Below are 16,827 nucleotides of genomic sequence, written 5' to 3' on the forward strand. Positions count from 1 at the left end.
TATGTGAATGAGACACAGGTCCAAAACTTTTAACTAGAGACACAATATTTAAGTAGAGGCATACCCAAGCGAAACAAGAGAAAGTGTGAAACAAGCACAACTACTTTAGCCCAAGTTTTTAAAAATGAGAAAAAGCCGTAATCAGTTTAACAGTTTTATTTCAATGTCAAAGAGAAAAAAAAACACTTCACCAAAGGCGAAGATCCATCCATAGCGGCTCTGGGTCCCGTCAGTGTAGCACAAAGCTAGCGTGATCTAGGCTGCCATTATCCAAGGAGCAGGGCCAGGCGCGTGCCACCCGTTTGAACAATGCGGGCGAAATAACTGCCTTATGGGATGCGAAGCTTGCGCATGCGCAGTGACGCAGACGCGCCTTTCAAAATGGCGGCGGCAGCAACACACGCGAAAGATCGATCTCCTGTATTTTCTTAGTTTTATTCTAAACAAGATGCCCCGATTTCATTTAAATACATTTAATAGCTGTAGGAACTAGTGAGCGGTATTTAGCAACATGCTATGTTAGAATAATGCCATCAAACGTGTCTGTTAAGCATATCACAGCGGACATACACGGAGGAAACATGGGGTAGAATCAAACAGGCCACAGGCTTTGAGATAGGCTGGCTCCCCAAGCTATTGCCCCCATTTAGCCCGAATGTCATAGACCTGCCCCGCCCCACATCCTGACAAAGATGTATTTAGTTGTATTTTGTTATCAGGGTGATCGTCCGTTCGCAGGCCACTTTGGCCATGTGGTGTAGTCATAAACCGTCGCGGATGTTTACCCGAAACCGGGGCATCAAACAAAGAATAAGGATTCCTTAGACAACCCATTTCAAAATATGGCAGCAACAAACGGAGTGCCCAGTTATTTCAAATAAACCATGACCTTTTTTTAAAGTATTGAAGCACTTTTCTACCAATGTGAATAATAAACATTTTAGACAAAAAAAATCAACGAATAACGCTGGCAATTCGTTGTCAAAATGAGCGTACGGCATTAGCCCAGAAGAGGGGTGGCAATTTGCATATGTGAAAGCCTACGTGAATGAGACACAGGTCCCAAACTTTTAACTAGAGACACAATATTTAAGTAGAGGCATACCCAAGCGAAACAAGAGAAAGTGTGAAACAAGCACAACTATTTTAGCGGTGAGGGTAAAATGCGGACCGTTTACAAACAGCGGATTCCGTGTTTAATAGTGTTGAGGCAATGTTTTCTAGCCATTTAAGAAAGGCAGCAAAGGTTTTTTTTTATACCTTTAAACATTAACAAAAACCGCTAATGTCTTTTCTTTAAAATTTTCAAGTCTATTTCTGTCTGGTTTTTCGCGATAAGTTGCGTGAACGCCTGAGTTAGTGTGTTTTTGGGGCTTGGATACACATCGAGGTCCTGACAGAAATAATTATGTCTGCTTTCACAAACCTAAAGTTAAACTTTAAAGCCCATCGGCGTGTGTGTGTGTGTGTGTGTGTGCTTGTGCACATGAGCACAAGCACATGGTTCAATGTAACTGTAGCAGCTTATTCCATTCATTCATTGTGCACATACACACATACACTCACCTAAAGGATTATTAGGAACACCATACTAATATGGTGTTTGACCCCCTTTCGCCTTCAGAACTGCCTTAATTCTACGTGGCATTGATTCAACAAGGTGCTGAAAGCATTCTTTAGAAATGTTGGCCCATATTGATAGGATAGCATCTTGCAGTTGATGGAGATTTGTGGGATGCACATCCAGGGCACGAAGCTCCCGTTCCAACACATCCCGAAGATGCTCTATTGGGTTGAGATCTGGTGACTGTTGGGGCCATTGTAGTACAGTGAACTCACTGTCATGTTCAAGAAATCAATTTGAAATGATTCGAGCTTTGTGACATGGTGCATTATCCTGCTGGAAGTAGCCATCAGAGGATGGGTACATGGTGGTCATAAAGGGATGGACATGGTCAGAAACAATGCTCAGGTAGGCCGTGGCATTTAAACGATGCCCAATTGGCACTAAGGGGCCTAAAGTGTGCCAAGAAAACATCCCCCACACCATTACACCACCACCAGCAGCCTGCACAGTGGTAACAAGGCATGATGGATCCATGTTCTCATTCTGTTTACGCCAAATTCTGACTCTACCATTTGAATGTCTCAACAGAAATCGAGACTCATCAGACCAGGCAACATTTTTCCAGTCTTCAACTGTCCAATTTTGGTGAGCTCGTGCAAATTGTAGCCTCTTTTTCCTATTTGTAGTGGAGATGAGTGGTACCCGGTGGGGTCTTCTGCTGTTGTAGCCCATCCGCCTCAAGGTTGTGCGTGTTGTGGCTTCACAAATGCTTTGCTGCATACCTCGGTTGTAACGAGTGGTTATTTCAGCCAAAGTTGCTCTTCTATCAGCTTGAATCAGTCGGACCATTCTCCTCTGACCTCTAGCATCAACAAGGCATTTTCGCCCAACGGGACTGCCGCATACTGGATGTTTTTCCCTTTGCACACCATTCTTTGTAAACCCTAGAAATGGTTGTGCGTGAAAATCCCAGTAACTGAGCAGATTGTGAAATACTCAGACCGGCCCGTCTGGCACCAACAACTATGCCATGCTCAAAATTGCTTAAATCACCTTTCTTTCCCATTCTGACATTCAGTTTGGAGTTCAGGAGATTGTCTTGACCAGGACCACACCCCTAAATGCATTGAAGCAACTGCCATGTGATTGGTTGATTAGATAATTGCATTAATGAGAAATTGAACAGGTGTTCCTAATAATCCTTTAGGTGAGCATATATGCTATGTCTAGATCTCCTGGGGAAATCAAGAGTGTTGCCCACAAACATTGTTCAGCTTTTGGCCTAACATGGTCCTTGCGTGTTTTAAAGTTGCGTGAAGTGGAGTGAGGAGCATTCTGAACATCAAACTATTTTAAGATAAATTGTCTGTAACAGGAAATTTAGTTTCTCAATTTATTTCTTATATATTATTTTGTTAATTATTGAGTTCAAAGTTTTGTAGTAAATGGTGATATTGTCATCAATTTGGTGATAATGCGAGCCAAACATTTCTCGAAAATGACATTTGCATACAGTAAGTAAAACATTCTGAAATCATATTTCTATTTTATTCTGCTGCTGCTTACATGTTTACATCTCTGTCTCTCTCGCTCTCTCTCTCCAGGACAGTGAAAGTAGGACTATTTACCCTTGTTTATGTAGCTGTAGGATGGCCATAATATAGTTTCAATCCGATATCGATGTAATGCTTGTCTGTGATGATTGGTTAACATATTGATTGGTGTATTAATATAGCCGGAAAGTAATAAAACCCATTGCAATCAAGTATACAGTGCCTTATAAAAGTATTCAGTTATCATAATTTTACTCAATTACAAAGGATAGTTAAACGTTTTCCAAATGAGCATTTTATTGCATTTCCAAAGGCACTGTAACTTATTTCTGTGCCAACATTAAAATTAAATAAACTTATGATTTAATGTCGATATGAGATGACAAATTATTCACAAATGATACAGAGGTGCCACTCATTTCCACATACAGTAACTCATCACAATTGGGTGCCACTGTGCTTTTTAATGAAAAGCTGATAAAACTTAAAATGTGGTTCGGTCATGTGTGTAGTCTGTGTGTAGACAAGGAAACAGAGGCATAGTAGCTGTTATTTTTTTATTCCAAAGTCATCCAATTTGCTATTTTCCTTACATACCCACCCATTCACTCACTCACTCACTGACCCACCCACCCATTCACACACCCAAGTCTTCCGTAAGGTGTTTGCAGAACTCGCTGCAGAACCCAGGCTGTGTGAAGTTCCCCTCGTCTTCCACGCCCAATGTAGCCTATGGGACAATAAATAATAAGCAAGCATACTTAGTATCAAAACAGAGCAACAATGTTTTTCATTGCATACTTTCAAGAAAATATTCAGGACCTGACACACAATAAATTGTTCTGGTGACTTTCTTTTTGCAACCACTGACTTCAGCAACAATTGTCAACATTCTTACACAGTATGCATACCTGGTAAGCTGTTCTTATAAGTCTCTAGACAGTGCTGGCAGCATTCCAGGCGATACAATCGTCGGAATTGTGCTTGATAGGCCGCACTGTACAGTTTCCATGGGACTACACCTGTAGGTTTCAAATTTAAGAATGATTCATTAGAGTAAAATCCCTTGTTAATGGGAATACAAACATCCTAACTCAAAGGGTATTCAAATATCATAATATGTTTTATACCTACTGTCAAGCCACTGAAAATGCGCTCGGGCACGGAATGTTTCCCTTCCGACTAAGTCCCAAAAAAAGGTGACAAACAAGTGACAGCTTTAAAAAAGCTTTGTCACCCTCGAACAGGACTACTTCTAAAAGGATATCCTCCAGGACGTCGAGGGGGATCTGTGAAAGAAATCATACAAGCACGCAAATATTATTTTACAATAGTTCTGTAATATAACAAAAACAGACAAAAATAGCATGACTTCTACATTCCAACTCCAACTGCTTAAAATGAAGCTCATTGTTTTCACATTTTTGTAGGGTACAGCACAGTAAGCACAGAGAAAAAAAGAGAAAAACAGCAGGTTCAGCTGTAAGATCAGCTACATAAATACCTGTTCAATGGAGATGGAACCCATTCCTCCTCCTCTACCATCTGTGCTTTCAACACATTGAAGTTTCCTAAAAGAAATTATATTGTCACAACTATTGTAAAACTATGACATATTGTAATGGTATCACATAGAGTTGACTCCACCTGAGGGCACAGGTGTAAAACAATTTGATCACGTTGGGCACCAGACCTGGAAAAAGGCAGTCATGATACTACCAGCTTGTCAGACTGAAAGGCTTATATGCATATGGGTCAGAACAATGCATCAGAGTGATAAATATTACAGCATCAACTTTGTAAGGTGTATCAATCCCCACTAGGGTTGTAACGGTATACCGGTATGGCGGTTTATTGTGATATTGACATGTACGATTATCATATCATGCACATTTGCCTATCCGCGGTTTGGAAAAAAAAAAAAGAAACCAGATCTCACCTGCGCTGCTGTGTATATGCAACTTCTTTCCGCTTTACTGCTTAGACTCCACCCATAAATGCACAGCGGCGAAAATGTCCGATAGTGGCTGCAAATTCTAATCTCTATTTCCTGCCGAAAAAAAAATTAAAATCTGCAGTATGGGAATATTTTGGGTATCCGAAAAATGATCGTGGGGTGGATATCCAGTTTGCAAGAAATGTGGACGAACAGTGGCCGCAAAAGGAGGAAATACGTCGAACATGTTCTCCCATATTCGCGAACACCATCCCTCCGTGAAGATAAAGGTAAGTTCCATTTATAACTTAAAGCCGTATTATTTCTGTGATGCAGAGGGAATCCCGGAATCCAGTCATGTAATTGGAGTCAATTACAGTATAATTCAGATGCCACGTAAAATGTCCGATTTGATAGATAGATGGATGAATAAATCAAAATATAGCTGTGCAGCAAATTAAATCGCGATGTGCGTCTGTGAATATACAGCGCAAAAAGGCTGCCGCTTGCTCATTAACCAACTACCCCCCCCACACACACACACACACACACACACACACAGCGGCACAGATGATTATTTTGTCCTCCAGGTTCGTGTGCCGCCCCCCATAGAATCCCTCCCGGCGCCCTCCCAACTTCATCCCTTATCGTCTCCGCTCGCCCATCCTCTAGAAAAACGCTTTATTTAGATTATTTTTGTTTTCCTCCAAGTTCGTGTGCCGCCCCCCACGTGACATGAAAAAGTGCCGCCCCGGGCGGCTGCCCCGTTCGCCCATGCCTAAAACCGCCACTGCATGATGGTCATGGTTTTTAAAGCGTCTGCTGTCTCATTCACTATGTGAAGACGTGAACACATGAACATATCCAGAGCTACTCTCAAGAGAACACTTAATGATCATTTTATAATTTTATTTAAAAGAATAATCATCAAATACACTAACTGAAAACTCATAGGTGTTTAGTACAAGTGGACACATTCTCTCACCTCAGCGGTCAAGATTGAGCCCTGAAAATCTCAACATGCTTACATTTCTTCATCATAATCTGACCTGAAAAAAAGCAAAGAAATGCATGCTGCTATGATAATCTCAGGAAAATATTAACAAACATGACCCTGCACATATTGCTCTCCCATATATGCTGTTAAAGAGGAAGGACAGTTTGATTTATTCTTGTCTAATATAAAGAGAAATAACTTATTCCTTATTTTGTTCAAATGGGAGATGCGCAGCTTTATTTTATTTATTTTTCCCCCAAAAGTTAGACTCATACTTCCATAAGTTTTTTTTATTTTCATTAAAAAAAAGTTTGTTACAATAAACCATGTTCATCCAAAAACCATATCTCTTTTTATTCATTTAAGGGTCATTGTAGCTGATGATTATACTAATAATAATGATAGTTTAATACCGTATACCACGAAACCGTGATATTTTCTGAGACGATTATCATACCGTGAAAATCTCATACCGTTACAACCCTAATCCCCACCTTCAGATCAGATCACTAAGACCAATTAATCTGACTCCATTAAATTATGCTGCTGTTTGTAATAGGGTCAGTGGTGGCCTAATGGATAGGGAAGTGCACTTGTAATCGAAAGGTGCCACTGAAGTACCCTGAGCAAGGTACCACCCCCAAGCACTGCTCTCCTCTGCAATGTCATGGTGTCATATAGGTTAAATGCAGAGTACACATTTTGTTGTTGTGCACTGTGTGCTGTGGTGTGTCAATGACAACTAATCACTTCACTTATATGCCATGCACTACGAGGCATCACAGAAAATATTTAAAAAGTATGACACAAAAGGAATTGTATTACTGATTAATGAATAGTTTGTTTCCAAGTTATAAATAATATAATAACCGATACATTAGATGTTAAAAGTTATAACACCCATAAACAATGACAACTGTATTACATGAAATGGTTGCCAATTGTTAAATGGTTTCCAAATTTGCGACTAAGAGAGCCCATGCGGCAATCAATCAAATGAGTCAATCAATATATAAACAAACAAACAAATACGGAGGAACAAAACATAAAACATGCACCTCTGAGTCTCTGATTTCCGATCGGGCACTTGTGTGCTCCAGATGTGGTAGTCCCCAGCAGTCATCACTGCACACTGGTAGATCTCCTGTCATACATATCAGACCATGCATGAAAATATTAACCAAATAAGTGTTTCACCACATTTCTGTGATACTGAGCCATCTTATGAAGCATATAACACTTTCTTAGGGTGGCTGAAGGTTGGTATACATTTAGCTGCAGATCAAGTACCCACTGCAAACATACATAAGTATACATATTCTAAAAAACATGGATGTGTTAAGGTTTTTATTAAGTTGTACAACCAGGCCCTCAAAAAATATATATTGTCTTCATACCAGGGGATGCTGCAGTTGTCATACCATGAGCTGGTGCTGCTGTTGTTGTTTGTGCTTGTTCGGCTGGTGCTTCAGCTGGTGCTGCAAAAAAGCACATTTTAAACCAAATGATTTAGAATGAGTTAAATCGGTTGTACTGCATGCATTTCTCATCAACGCTATGCTGTCTAGCATTTCTGACAGATTTGTAAGTTATAGCTTTATGATCTTTCAAATTGCAAAATAAACATGAGGAATCACCTACAATTAAAAGACAAATATAACTTCACGGCACCGGACAGCAAAATTACATAAACATGACATAAACATGACATTACCACTAATAATTTAGAATGAGGGTGGAATACATACCCAAAACTGTCTGACCATTGGAATTTAACTGTATGTCCACTCCTTTGCCCAATCTCTTCTTCATGCTTTCTATGGTTCTTGAATTTCTAGCATTGTTGTAGTGACACAAAATATTTCGCATCAAAAAGACATGCGATGAGGGAGTCATCATGTTGAGAAAATGATTGTTTTTCCTCATTCCAGCAAAGAGCTGTTCAGCACACGGGCTGTTGATCCAACCACGTAACTCTGGGACCAGTTCCACCTTTCGCAAGACATCCCTGGCATCTTTTGAGTTTGCCTCATGAAATCTATCATAAAGAGCATAATGCTCAGACGATCCAGTTATAGGGTGGCCATTTTCATCAGGAACTGGCTTCTTGGTGACTAGCCATGGCAAGCTCACTTTTATCTGTCCAGTAGTGGCACATCTGATGTTATCTTCAGTAGGCTCAAGTAACCTACCCCCATGAGGTTTGAAGGGTAATGATTCTGGATCTCTTAGGTTGGTATGTGTTGCCAACCCTCTCGCAAAATCATATAATACAATGTTTGGAAAATGTTTCATCGACAATAAAAGGTCAGCAAAGTCCCGGGGGCTCTCAGCCCTTATGTTGAACTTAACACCATACACCACAGCACAAGGACAGGTGACCACAGCCCATCCACCTGTTTAAGGAAACTGTAAATCAGAGTGCAACCATTCCAAGTAATGAAACTAAGAACTGTCTGTAAAAACGGTCTCTCAGTAATAGAACACAACTTACCAGAAGCTCCCCAGATCTGTGAAAACACCTTATCATAACTCGCTCTGTTCTTCATTTCTTGTTGAAGTCTCGTTACCAGGTCCATCCGTGAGCCTTTGGGGTCTATGCCACACTGTCGGCACAGAGCACGCACAGCTTCCATCTATAATGAACATTAGTATAGTTGGTCTGGCGTGGTTCAAAAACACACATCTTTGACAAAACTGACAAAAATTGACTTAAGTTCAGTACCTTGAGCTTAAGAAGTTCATCAGTCAGTCGGTCCTCTGTGAGGTTAAACTCAGATTCCTCCTTTGCACTACAAGCAGAATACACTTCTTTGTATTCAGTGTTGAGTACAACATCCCTATCTCTTGTGTGAGGACCAATCCACGGAGCCCAACTATGGTAACTGGGATGGACGACAAATGGGTTTGACTTGTTGCCTTTAAATGATGTTAGAAAATATTATTAACATAACAGTACATTATTCCACGATAAACAAAGTAAATGCTAGAATACTGTCATCCCACCTAGAACATTGTGCGGACTGTACTTACTTGGGACCAACCCACGGCTGATCATTTCAAGGGAAACCATCTCCCAGAAATTTTCAACACTTACCTTTCCATCAAAAGTCTGAGATGGTTCCTCAATGCTGCTCACTAAGGAAAGCAAGACTTAAGTAAGCATGTTCCAAACAGTCATAGCTGGATATGTGGTGCTTGAAACAATGTAAGACTAAGAAAATGAATAAATGTGTTCACTTACCAGGCATGCTAAAAACGCCCTTCTCATGAAGGTCCATCACAACAGATACTGGATGATAACCACACGATACACAAGCATATGTGTAACCGAGGTCTGACAGTGCTTCAAAGCTTAAATAAGCCTGCAGGACCCTTTCCCTGGATGGATAGGTTTTACCAGAGGTCTTCTCCAACACATCCATGGCACTCCCTACTGCCTGATGAGTCTGTGAAATTGATGTATGACATTTAAAGGCTTTACAATATATTATTTTGATAAAGTATTCGTAATTGTTTTAAATGATTAAAACAACAGAACATGGTTCCTACCTGAAGTGTATTGCGTAGAAAATGGCACATGTATATGGACAGAAGTGTGTGGTCATCGAAATTGTGGACACCATCAGTCCACTCCTGGTATCGATATGCCATACCACACCTGTAGCACCATTTTCTGTACACTGAAATTCCTAATGGACACAAGCACCAGTAAATGTTACACATTTATCTTTCACCATTTTACACCGTGACATGTCTCTATACTTTGCACAGTACTAAAAGCCAGTGTATGAAATTATCTCAGTAAGCATACAAGTGTGAATTGCTGGGAAGGAGGCTAAGCTGCTGATAGTGGAAGTCATGGCTACACTGACATTTACAGTACATGTAGTGAGTAATGAAATGTTAAAATATCGATAATAAATATTTAAATAAAGAGAGAACATACCTTCTATGACATCAGTGATTGTTAGGATTTTAGCCTTAGATGTAATCAGCACAGGTTCGCTTAGAGGAGTGGGCTCTAAACATTCTGAGCAAAAGGTTTCTGATGGTATGAAGTGCACAGGGAAATGAATGGTCTTGACCACGTCTGAGGGGAAAATCGCAGGCAGTTTCTTCTTATGAAAAATGTATTGAACCATCCGCGACAGATTTTTGCCTTCAGGTGAGTATGGAGCTCCTTCTTCTAGGTCAAAACTTTCCATGTCAATTGGAAAATGTTCTGTGATGTTCTCCTCCACACTTCTGGTTTTTCTGAAGAGTGCCTGGTCTGTTTCAAATAAATGCCACTTGGCAACATATTTAGGTATGCATGACTGCCTTGGGTTCGCGCAAGGACAATGCCATGAAATGATTTTAGAATTGTACCTTACCACCACTCTGCCAAGCCGGCTGTAATAGGAGATAGTTGACTCGTATACAGAAATGTGCTTTTTGTAGGGGGGTCCACACACAGTCACCAGACAGGACAACGGGACTCCTGCATCATTTGCTTCTCTCTGACGTACCAAACACCTTTCCTTTTTGTCTTCCCCAAACCACTTGTCATGTACCATCACCTGCAAAACATCCTCTGTAAGTGATGGAGTGTCCATTCTGGCTGGAGGGCAGTACACGAGGGACTGAATGTGGTGGCACTCAAATGGACGAAGGTTTGACCTCTCTGCAAACTCTGCATTAATTCTGCAGATATCCAGCTCACACATTGTTTTTTGTTCAGGACCCCATGTCCTTTTAATGACACGTACTGGTGTGCTGGGTGCTATAAAAGACTTTGCTACTGCAAACACTCCATTTGTGTAATCAACACACTGAGCACTGAGGTGGTTCTGTGCCGTAATGTCCATTTTGATGGGAGTGTGACGTCTTCGAAGATGTATCCGTAGGTTCCGTCTATTAAGGATTAGGCCACAGCTAGTACACTTCACTGTTTTCTGCTTTCTTTGGGTGAGAGGGTGGTAGTGCTGGTGCTGCTGAGGAGCCAGGATCAGAGGAACATGAAGAAAGTGAGGGGTGGAGGATGGGGACTGGGGGAGGGGGACATGCAGCTTCAGAAGCAGTAAAGGAGGGAGCAGGAGAGGCGGGAGGTGACTGATGCGCTTCCGTTGTGGTTGGCTTGGTTTCACTGATGCATTGGGATACATGATGTTTAAACTGGTCTTTGCGTATTATTGTTTGGCTGCAATAAAGACAATGAAAGTGTCCTGTGGGTCTGCAATAATTGTTGCATTTGCTGATGAAGAAACCTGCAAGACGGCAACATGAAGACCAAAGCTATCAACAGAAAAGAAAGGTATACACAGAACGGGACTGGGGGAGTGAGGTCAGGAGTAGCTGATCAGAAAGTTACAGTGTCAAACAAAACACAAACATAGGTAAATTAGCTTACCAATATTCACATGACTTCAGGGACTCCCACTAAGGAACTCCACATCATTTTGTCTATCTTGATTGTAAGAAGTGCATTCTACATTTAAGCATGTGTATGTTTTAAAACCACCAAAATCAATAGACCAATAAACATCATTAGGAATTACCTCTATGCTGTACTGCATGTCTCACGTGGCTCTGAATGTGTGTTGTAAATTTGAATTGTTGGTCAGTTGCATAAGTGCAGCATGGGCATCTGAACACACCGTCTAGGCAAAACCTTGTTGCATCAGGACTGGCCTGTAAATGCGTTGGATGCTTTAAAACATAAACAATAAAACATTGTGTAAACTTACTGTTACTCTGAGGTGCACGCTCATTCTAACAACATAACATGCATGCAGAAGTAATGCAGCTTGTAAGGTTATCAGGCTGTGATATCGATAAAATATCTTATAGAGCATTCATATCATCAGCATTAACTTGAGTATCCTGAGCATCATAATATAGCCTAAACATCTGCATAATTAACAATCATAATATACTATTTTTACATAAATACCATTGAGGTTGTTGGTGTAATTTAATAATATATCGGTCACATACTCCATAACTCTTAATAAAACAATTCGGTCATCATAATCAGAAAAACTCAAAAGCACCTGTCGTAGTCTGTTTTCTACATATGCATTTGTGATAAATATTTTGCAATATTGTCATATAATTTTTAGGACATAAGGCCCAGACCTGCGGTCCCTGAAACAAAAGAGAAACAACCTAGCAGCAAAACGTACCGTCTGCGTTTTCTAGTGTTACGCCCTAAAACAAAACATATATACATGATTTATTTATTCAAATTTCATTTTAGTCTATTCAATGTGTTACCCTTCTCATGTTCTGAATCTAAGGGCATTTCAAGTCCAGAAATTTTAACTAGAGACACAATATTTAAGTAGAGGCATACCCAATTTCATTTTAGTCTATTCAATGTGTTACCCTTCTCATGTTCTGAATCTAAGGGCATTTCAAGTCCGGAACTTTTAACTAGAGACACAATATTTAAGTAGAGGCATACCCAAGCGAAACAAGAGAAAGTGTGAAACAAGCACAACTACTTTAGCCCAAGTTTTTAAAAATGAGAAAAAGCCGTAATCAGTTTAACAGTTTTATTTCAATGTCAAAGAGAAAAAAAAACACTTCACCAAAGGCGAAGATCCATCCATAGCGGCTCTGGGTCCCGTCAGCGTAGCACAAAGCTAGCGTGATCTAGGCTGCCATTATCCAAGGAGCAGGGCCAGGCGCGTGCCACCCGTTTGAACAATGCGGGCGAAATAACTGCCTTATGGGATGCGAAGCTTGCGCATGCGCAGTGACGCAGACGCGCCTTTCAAAATGGCGGCGGCAGCAACACACGCGAAAGATCGATCTCCTGTATTTTCTTAGTTTTATTCTAAACAAGATGCCCCGATTTCATTTAAATACATTTAATAGCTGTAGGAACTAGTGAGCGGTATTTAGCAACATGCTATGTTAGAATAATGCCATCAAACGTGTCTGTTAAGCATATCACAGCGGACATACACGGAGGAAACATGGGGTAGAATCAAACAGGCCACAGGCTTTGAGATAGGCTGGCTCCCCAAGCTATTGCCCCCATTTAGCCCGAATGTCATAGACCTCTCCCCCCCCCCACATCCTGACAAAGATGTATTTAGTTGTATTTTGTTATCAGGGTGATCGTCCGTTCGCAGGCCACTTTGGCCATGTGGTGTAGTCATAAACCGTCGCGGATGTTTACCCGAAACCGGGGCATCAAACAAAGAATAAGGATTCCTTAGACAACCCATTTCAAAATATGGCAGCAACAAACGGAGTGCCCAGTTATTTCAAATAAACCATGACCTTTTTTTTAAAGTATTGAAGCACTTTTCTACCAATGTGAATAATAAACATTTTAGACAAAAAAAATCAACGAATAACGCTGGTAATTCGTTGTCAAAATGAGCGTACGGCATTAGCCCAGAAGAGGGGTGGCAATTTGCATATGTGAAAGCCTATGTGAATGAGACACAGGTCCAAAACTTTTAACTAGAGACACAATATTTAAGTAGAGGCATACCCAAGCGAAACAAGAGAAAGTGTGAAACAAGCACAACTACTTTAGCCCAAGTTTTTAAAAATGAGAAAAAGCCGTAATCAGTTTAACAGTTTTATTTCAATGTCAAAGAGAAAAAAAAACACTTCACCAAAGGCGAAGATCCATCCATAGCGGCTCTGGGTCCCGTCAGCGTAGCACAAAGCTAGCGTGATCTAGGCTGCCATTATCCAAGGAGCAGGGCCAGGCGCGTGCCACCCGTTTGAACAATGCGGGCGAAATAACTGCCTTATGGGATGCGAAGCTTGCGCATGCGCAGTGACGCAGACGCGCCTTTCAAAATGGCGGCGGCAGCAACACACGCGAAAGATCGATCTCCTGTATTTTCTTAGTTTTATTCTAAACAAGATGCCCCGATTTCATTTAAATACATTTAATAGCTGTAGGAACTAGTGAGCGGTATTTAGCAACATGCTATGTTAGAATAATGCCATCAAACGTGTCTGTTAAGCATATCACAGCGGACATACACGGAGGAAACATGGGGTAGAATCAAACAGGCCACAGGCTTTGAGATAGGCTGGCTCCCCAAGCTATTGCCCCCATTTAGCCCGAATGTCATAGACCTCCCCCCCCCCCACATCCTGACAAAGATGTATTTAGTTGTATTTTGTTATCAGGGTGATCGTCCGTTCGCAGGCCACTTTGGCCATGTGGTGTAGTCATAAACCGTCGCGGATGTTTACCCGAAACCGGGGCATCAAACAAAGAATAAGGATTCCTTAGACAACCCATTTCAAAATATGGCAGCAACAAACGGAGTGCCCAGTTATTTCAAATAAACCATGACCTTTTTTTTAAAGTATTGAAGCACTTTTCTACCAATGTGAATAATAAACATTTTAGACAAAAAAAATCAACGAATAACGCTGGTAATTCGTTGTCAAAATGAGCGTACGGCATTAGCCCAGAAGAGGGGTGGCAATTTGCATATGTGAAAGCCTATGTGAATGAGACACAGGTCCAAAACTTTTAACTAGAGACACAATATTTAAGTAGAGGCATACCCAAGCGAAACAAGAGAAAGTGTGAAACAAGCACAACTACTTTAGCCCAAGTTTTTAAAAATGAGAAAAAGCCGTAATCAGTTTAACAGTTTTATTTCAATGTCAAAGAGAAAAAAAAACACTTCACCAAAGGCGAAGATCCATCCATAGCGGCTCTGGGTCCCGTCAGCGTAGCACAAAGCTAGCGTGATCTAGGCTGCCATTATCCAAGGAGCAGGGCCAGGCGCGTGCCACCCGTTTGAACAATGCGGGCGAAATAACTGCCTTATGGGATGCGAAGCTTGCGCATGCGCAGTGACGCAGACGCGCCTTTCAAAATGGCGGCGGCAGCAACACACGCGAAAGATCGATCTCCTGTATTTTCTTAGTTTTATTCTAAACAAGATGCCCCGATTTCATTTAAATACATTTAATAGCTGTAGGAACTAGTGAGCGGTATTTAGCAACATGCTATGTTAGAATAATGCCATCAAACGTGTCTGTTAAGCATATCACAGCGGACATACACGGAGGAAACATGGGGTAGAATCAAACAGGCCACAGGCTTTGAGATAGGCTGGCTCCCCAAGCTATTGCCCCCATTTAGCCCGAATGTCATAGACCTCCCCCCCCCCCACATCCTGACAAAGATGTATTTAGTTGTATTTTGTTATCAGGGTGATCGTCCGTTCGCAGGCCACTTTGGCCATGTGGTGTAGTCATAAACCGTCGCGGATGTTTACCCGAAACCGGGGCATCAAACAAAGAATAAGGATTCCTTAGACAACCCATTTCAAAATATGGCAGCAACAAACGGAGTGCCCAGTTATTTCAAATAAACCATGACCTTTTTTTTAAAGTATTGAAGCACTTTTCTACCAATGTGAATAATAAACATTTTAGACAAAAAAAATCAACGAATAACGCTGGTAATTCGTTGTCAAAATGAGCGTACGGCATTAGCCCAGAAGAGGGGTGGCAATTTGCATATGTGAAAGCCTATGTGAATGAGACACAGGTCCAAAACTTTTAACTAGAGACACAATATTTAAGTAGAGGCATACCCAAGCGAAACAAGAGAAAGTGTGAAACAAGCACAACTACTTTAGCCCAAGTTTTTAAAAATGAGAAAAAGCCGTAATCAGTTTAACAGTTTTATTTCAATGTCAAAGAGAAAAAAAAACACTTCACCAAAGGCGAAGATCCATCCATAGCGGCTCTGGGTCCCGTCAGCGTAGCACAAAGCTAGCGTGATCTAGGCTGCCATTATCCAAGGAGCAGGGCCAGGCGCGTGCCACCCGTTTGAACAATGCGGGCGAAATAACTGCCTTATGGGATGCGAAGCTTGCGCATGCGCAGTGACGCAGACGCGCCTTTCAAAATGGCGGCGGCAGCAACACACGCGAAAGATCGATCTCCTGTATTTTCTTAGTTTTATTCTAAACAAGATGCCCCGATTTCATTTAAATACATTTAATAGCTGTAGGAACTAGTGAGCGGTATTTAGCAACATGCTATGTTAGAATAATGCCATCAAACGTGTCTGTTAAGCATATCACAGCGGACATACACGGAGGAAACATGGGGTAGAATCAAACAGGCCACAGGCTTTGAGATAGGCTGGCTCCCCAAGCTATTGCCCCCATTTAGCCCGAATGTCATAGACCTCTCCCCCCCCCACATCCTGACAAAGATGTATTTAGTTGTATTTTGTTATCAGGGTGATCGTCCGTTCGCAGGCCACTTTGGCCATGTGGTGTAGTCATAAACCGTCGCGGATGTTTACCCGAAAACCGGGGCATCAAACAAAGAATAAGGATTCCTTAGACAACCCATTTCAAAATATGGCAGCAACAAACGGAGTGCCCAGTTATTTCAAATAAACCATGACCTTTTTTTTAAAGTATTGAAGCACTTTTCTACCAATGTGAATAATAAACATTTTAGACAAAAAAAATCAACGAATAACGCTGGTAATTCGTTGTCAAAATGAGCGTACGGCATTAGCCCAGAAGAGGGGTGGCAATTTGCATATGTGAAAGCCTATGTGAATGAGACACAGGTCCAAAACTTTTAACTAGAGACACAATATTTAAGTAGAGGCATACCCAAGCGAAACAAGAGAAAGTGTGAAACAAGCACAACTACTTTAGCCCAAGTTTTTAAAAATGAGAAAAAGCCGTAATCAGTTTAACAGTTTTATTTCAATGTCAAAGAGAAAAAAAAACACTTCACCAAAGGCGAAGATCCATCCATAGCG

The 16,827-nt window shown here is 41.1% G+C and overlaps 1 long non-coding RNA gene across 1 annotated transcript; it reads right to left on the reverse strand.

Moving 5' to 3' along the window:
- Positions 1–4,327: 4,327 nt before the first annotated feature.
- Positions 4,328–5,172, reverse strand: LOC140578263 (uncharacterized). Its single transcript, XR_011982361.1, has 3 exons — positions 5,060–5,172; positions 4,625–4,691; positions 4,328–4,409 (listed from the first exon to the last, which is right to left on the reverse strand). It is a non-coding gene; the product is annotated as an uncharacterized lncRNA (long non-coding RNA).
- Between the last annotated feature and the right edge of the window lie 11,655 nt (positions 5,173–16,827).

The sequence above is a fragment of the Paramormyrops kingsleyae genome, chromosome 13 (genome assembly GCF_048594095.1).
Source record: "Paramormyrops kingsleyae isolate MSU_618 chromosome 13, PKINGS_0.4, whole genome shotgun sequence".
In the NCBI taxonomy this organism is placed as follows: domain Eukaryota; kingdom Metazoa; phylum Chordata; class Actinopteri; order Osteoglossiformes; family Mormyridae; genus Paramormyrops; species Paramormyrops kingsleyae.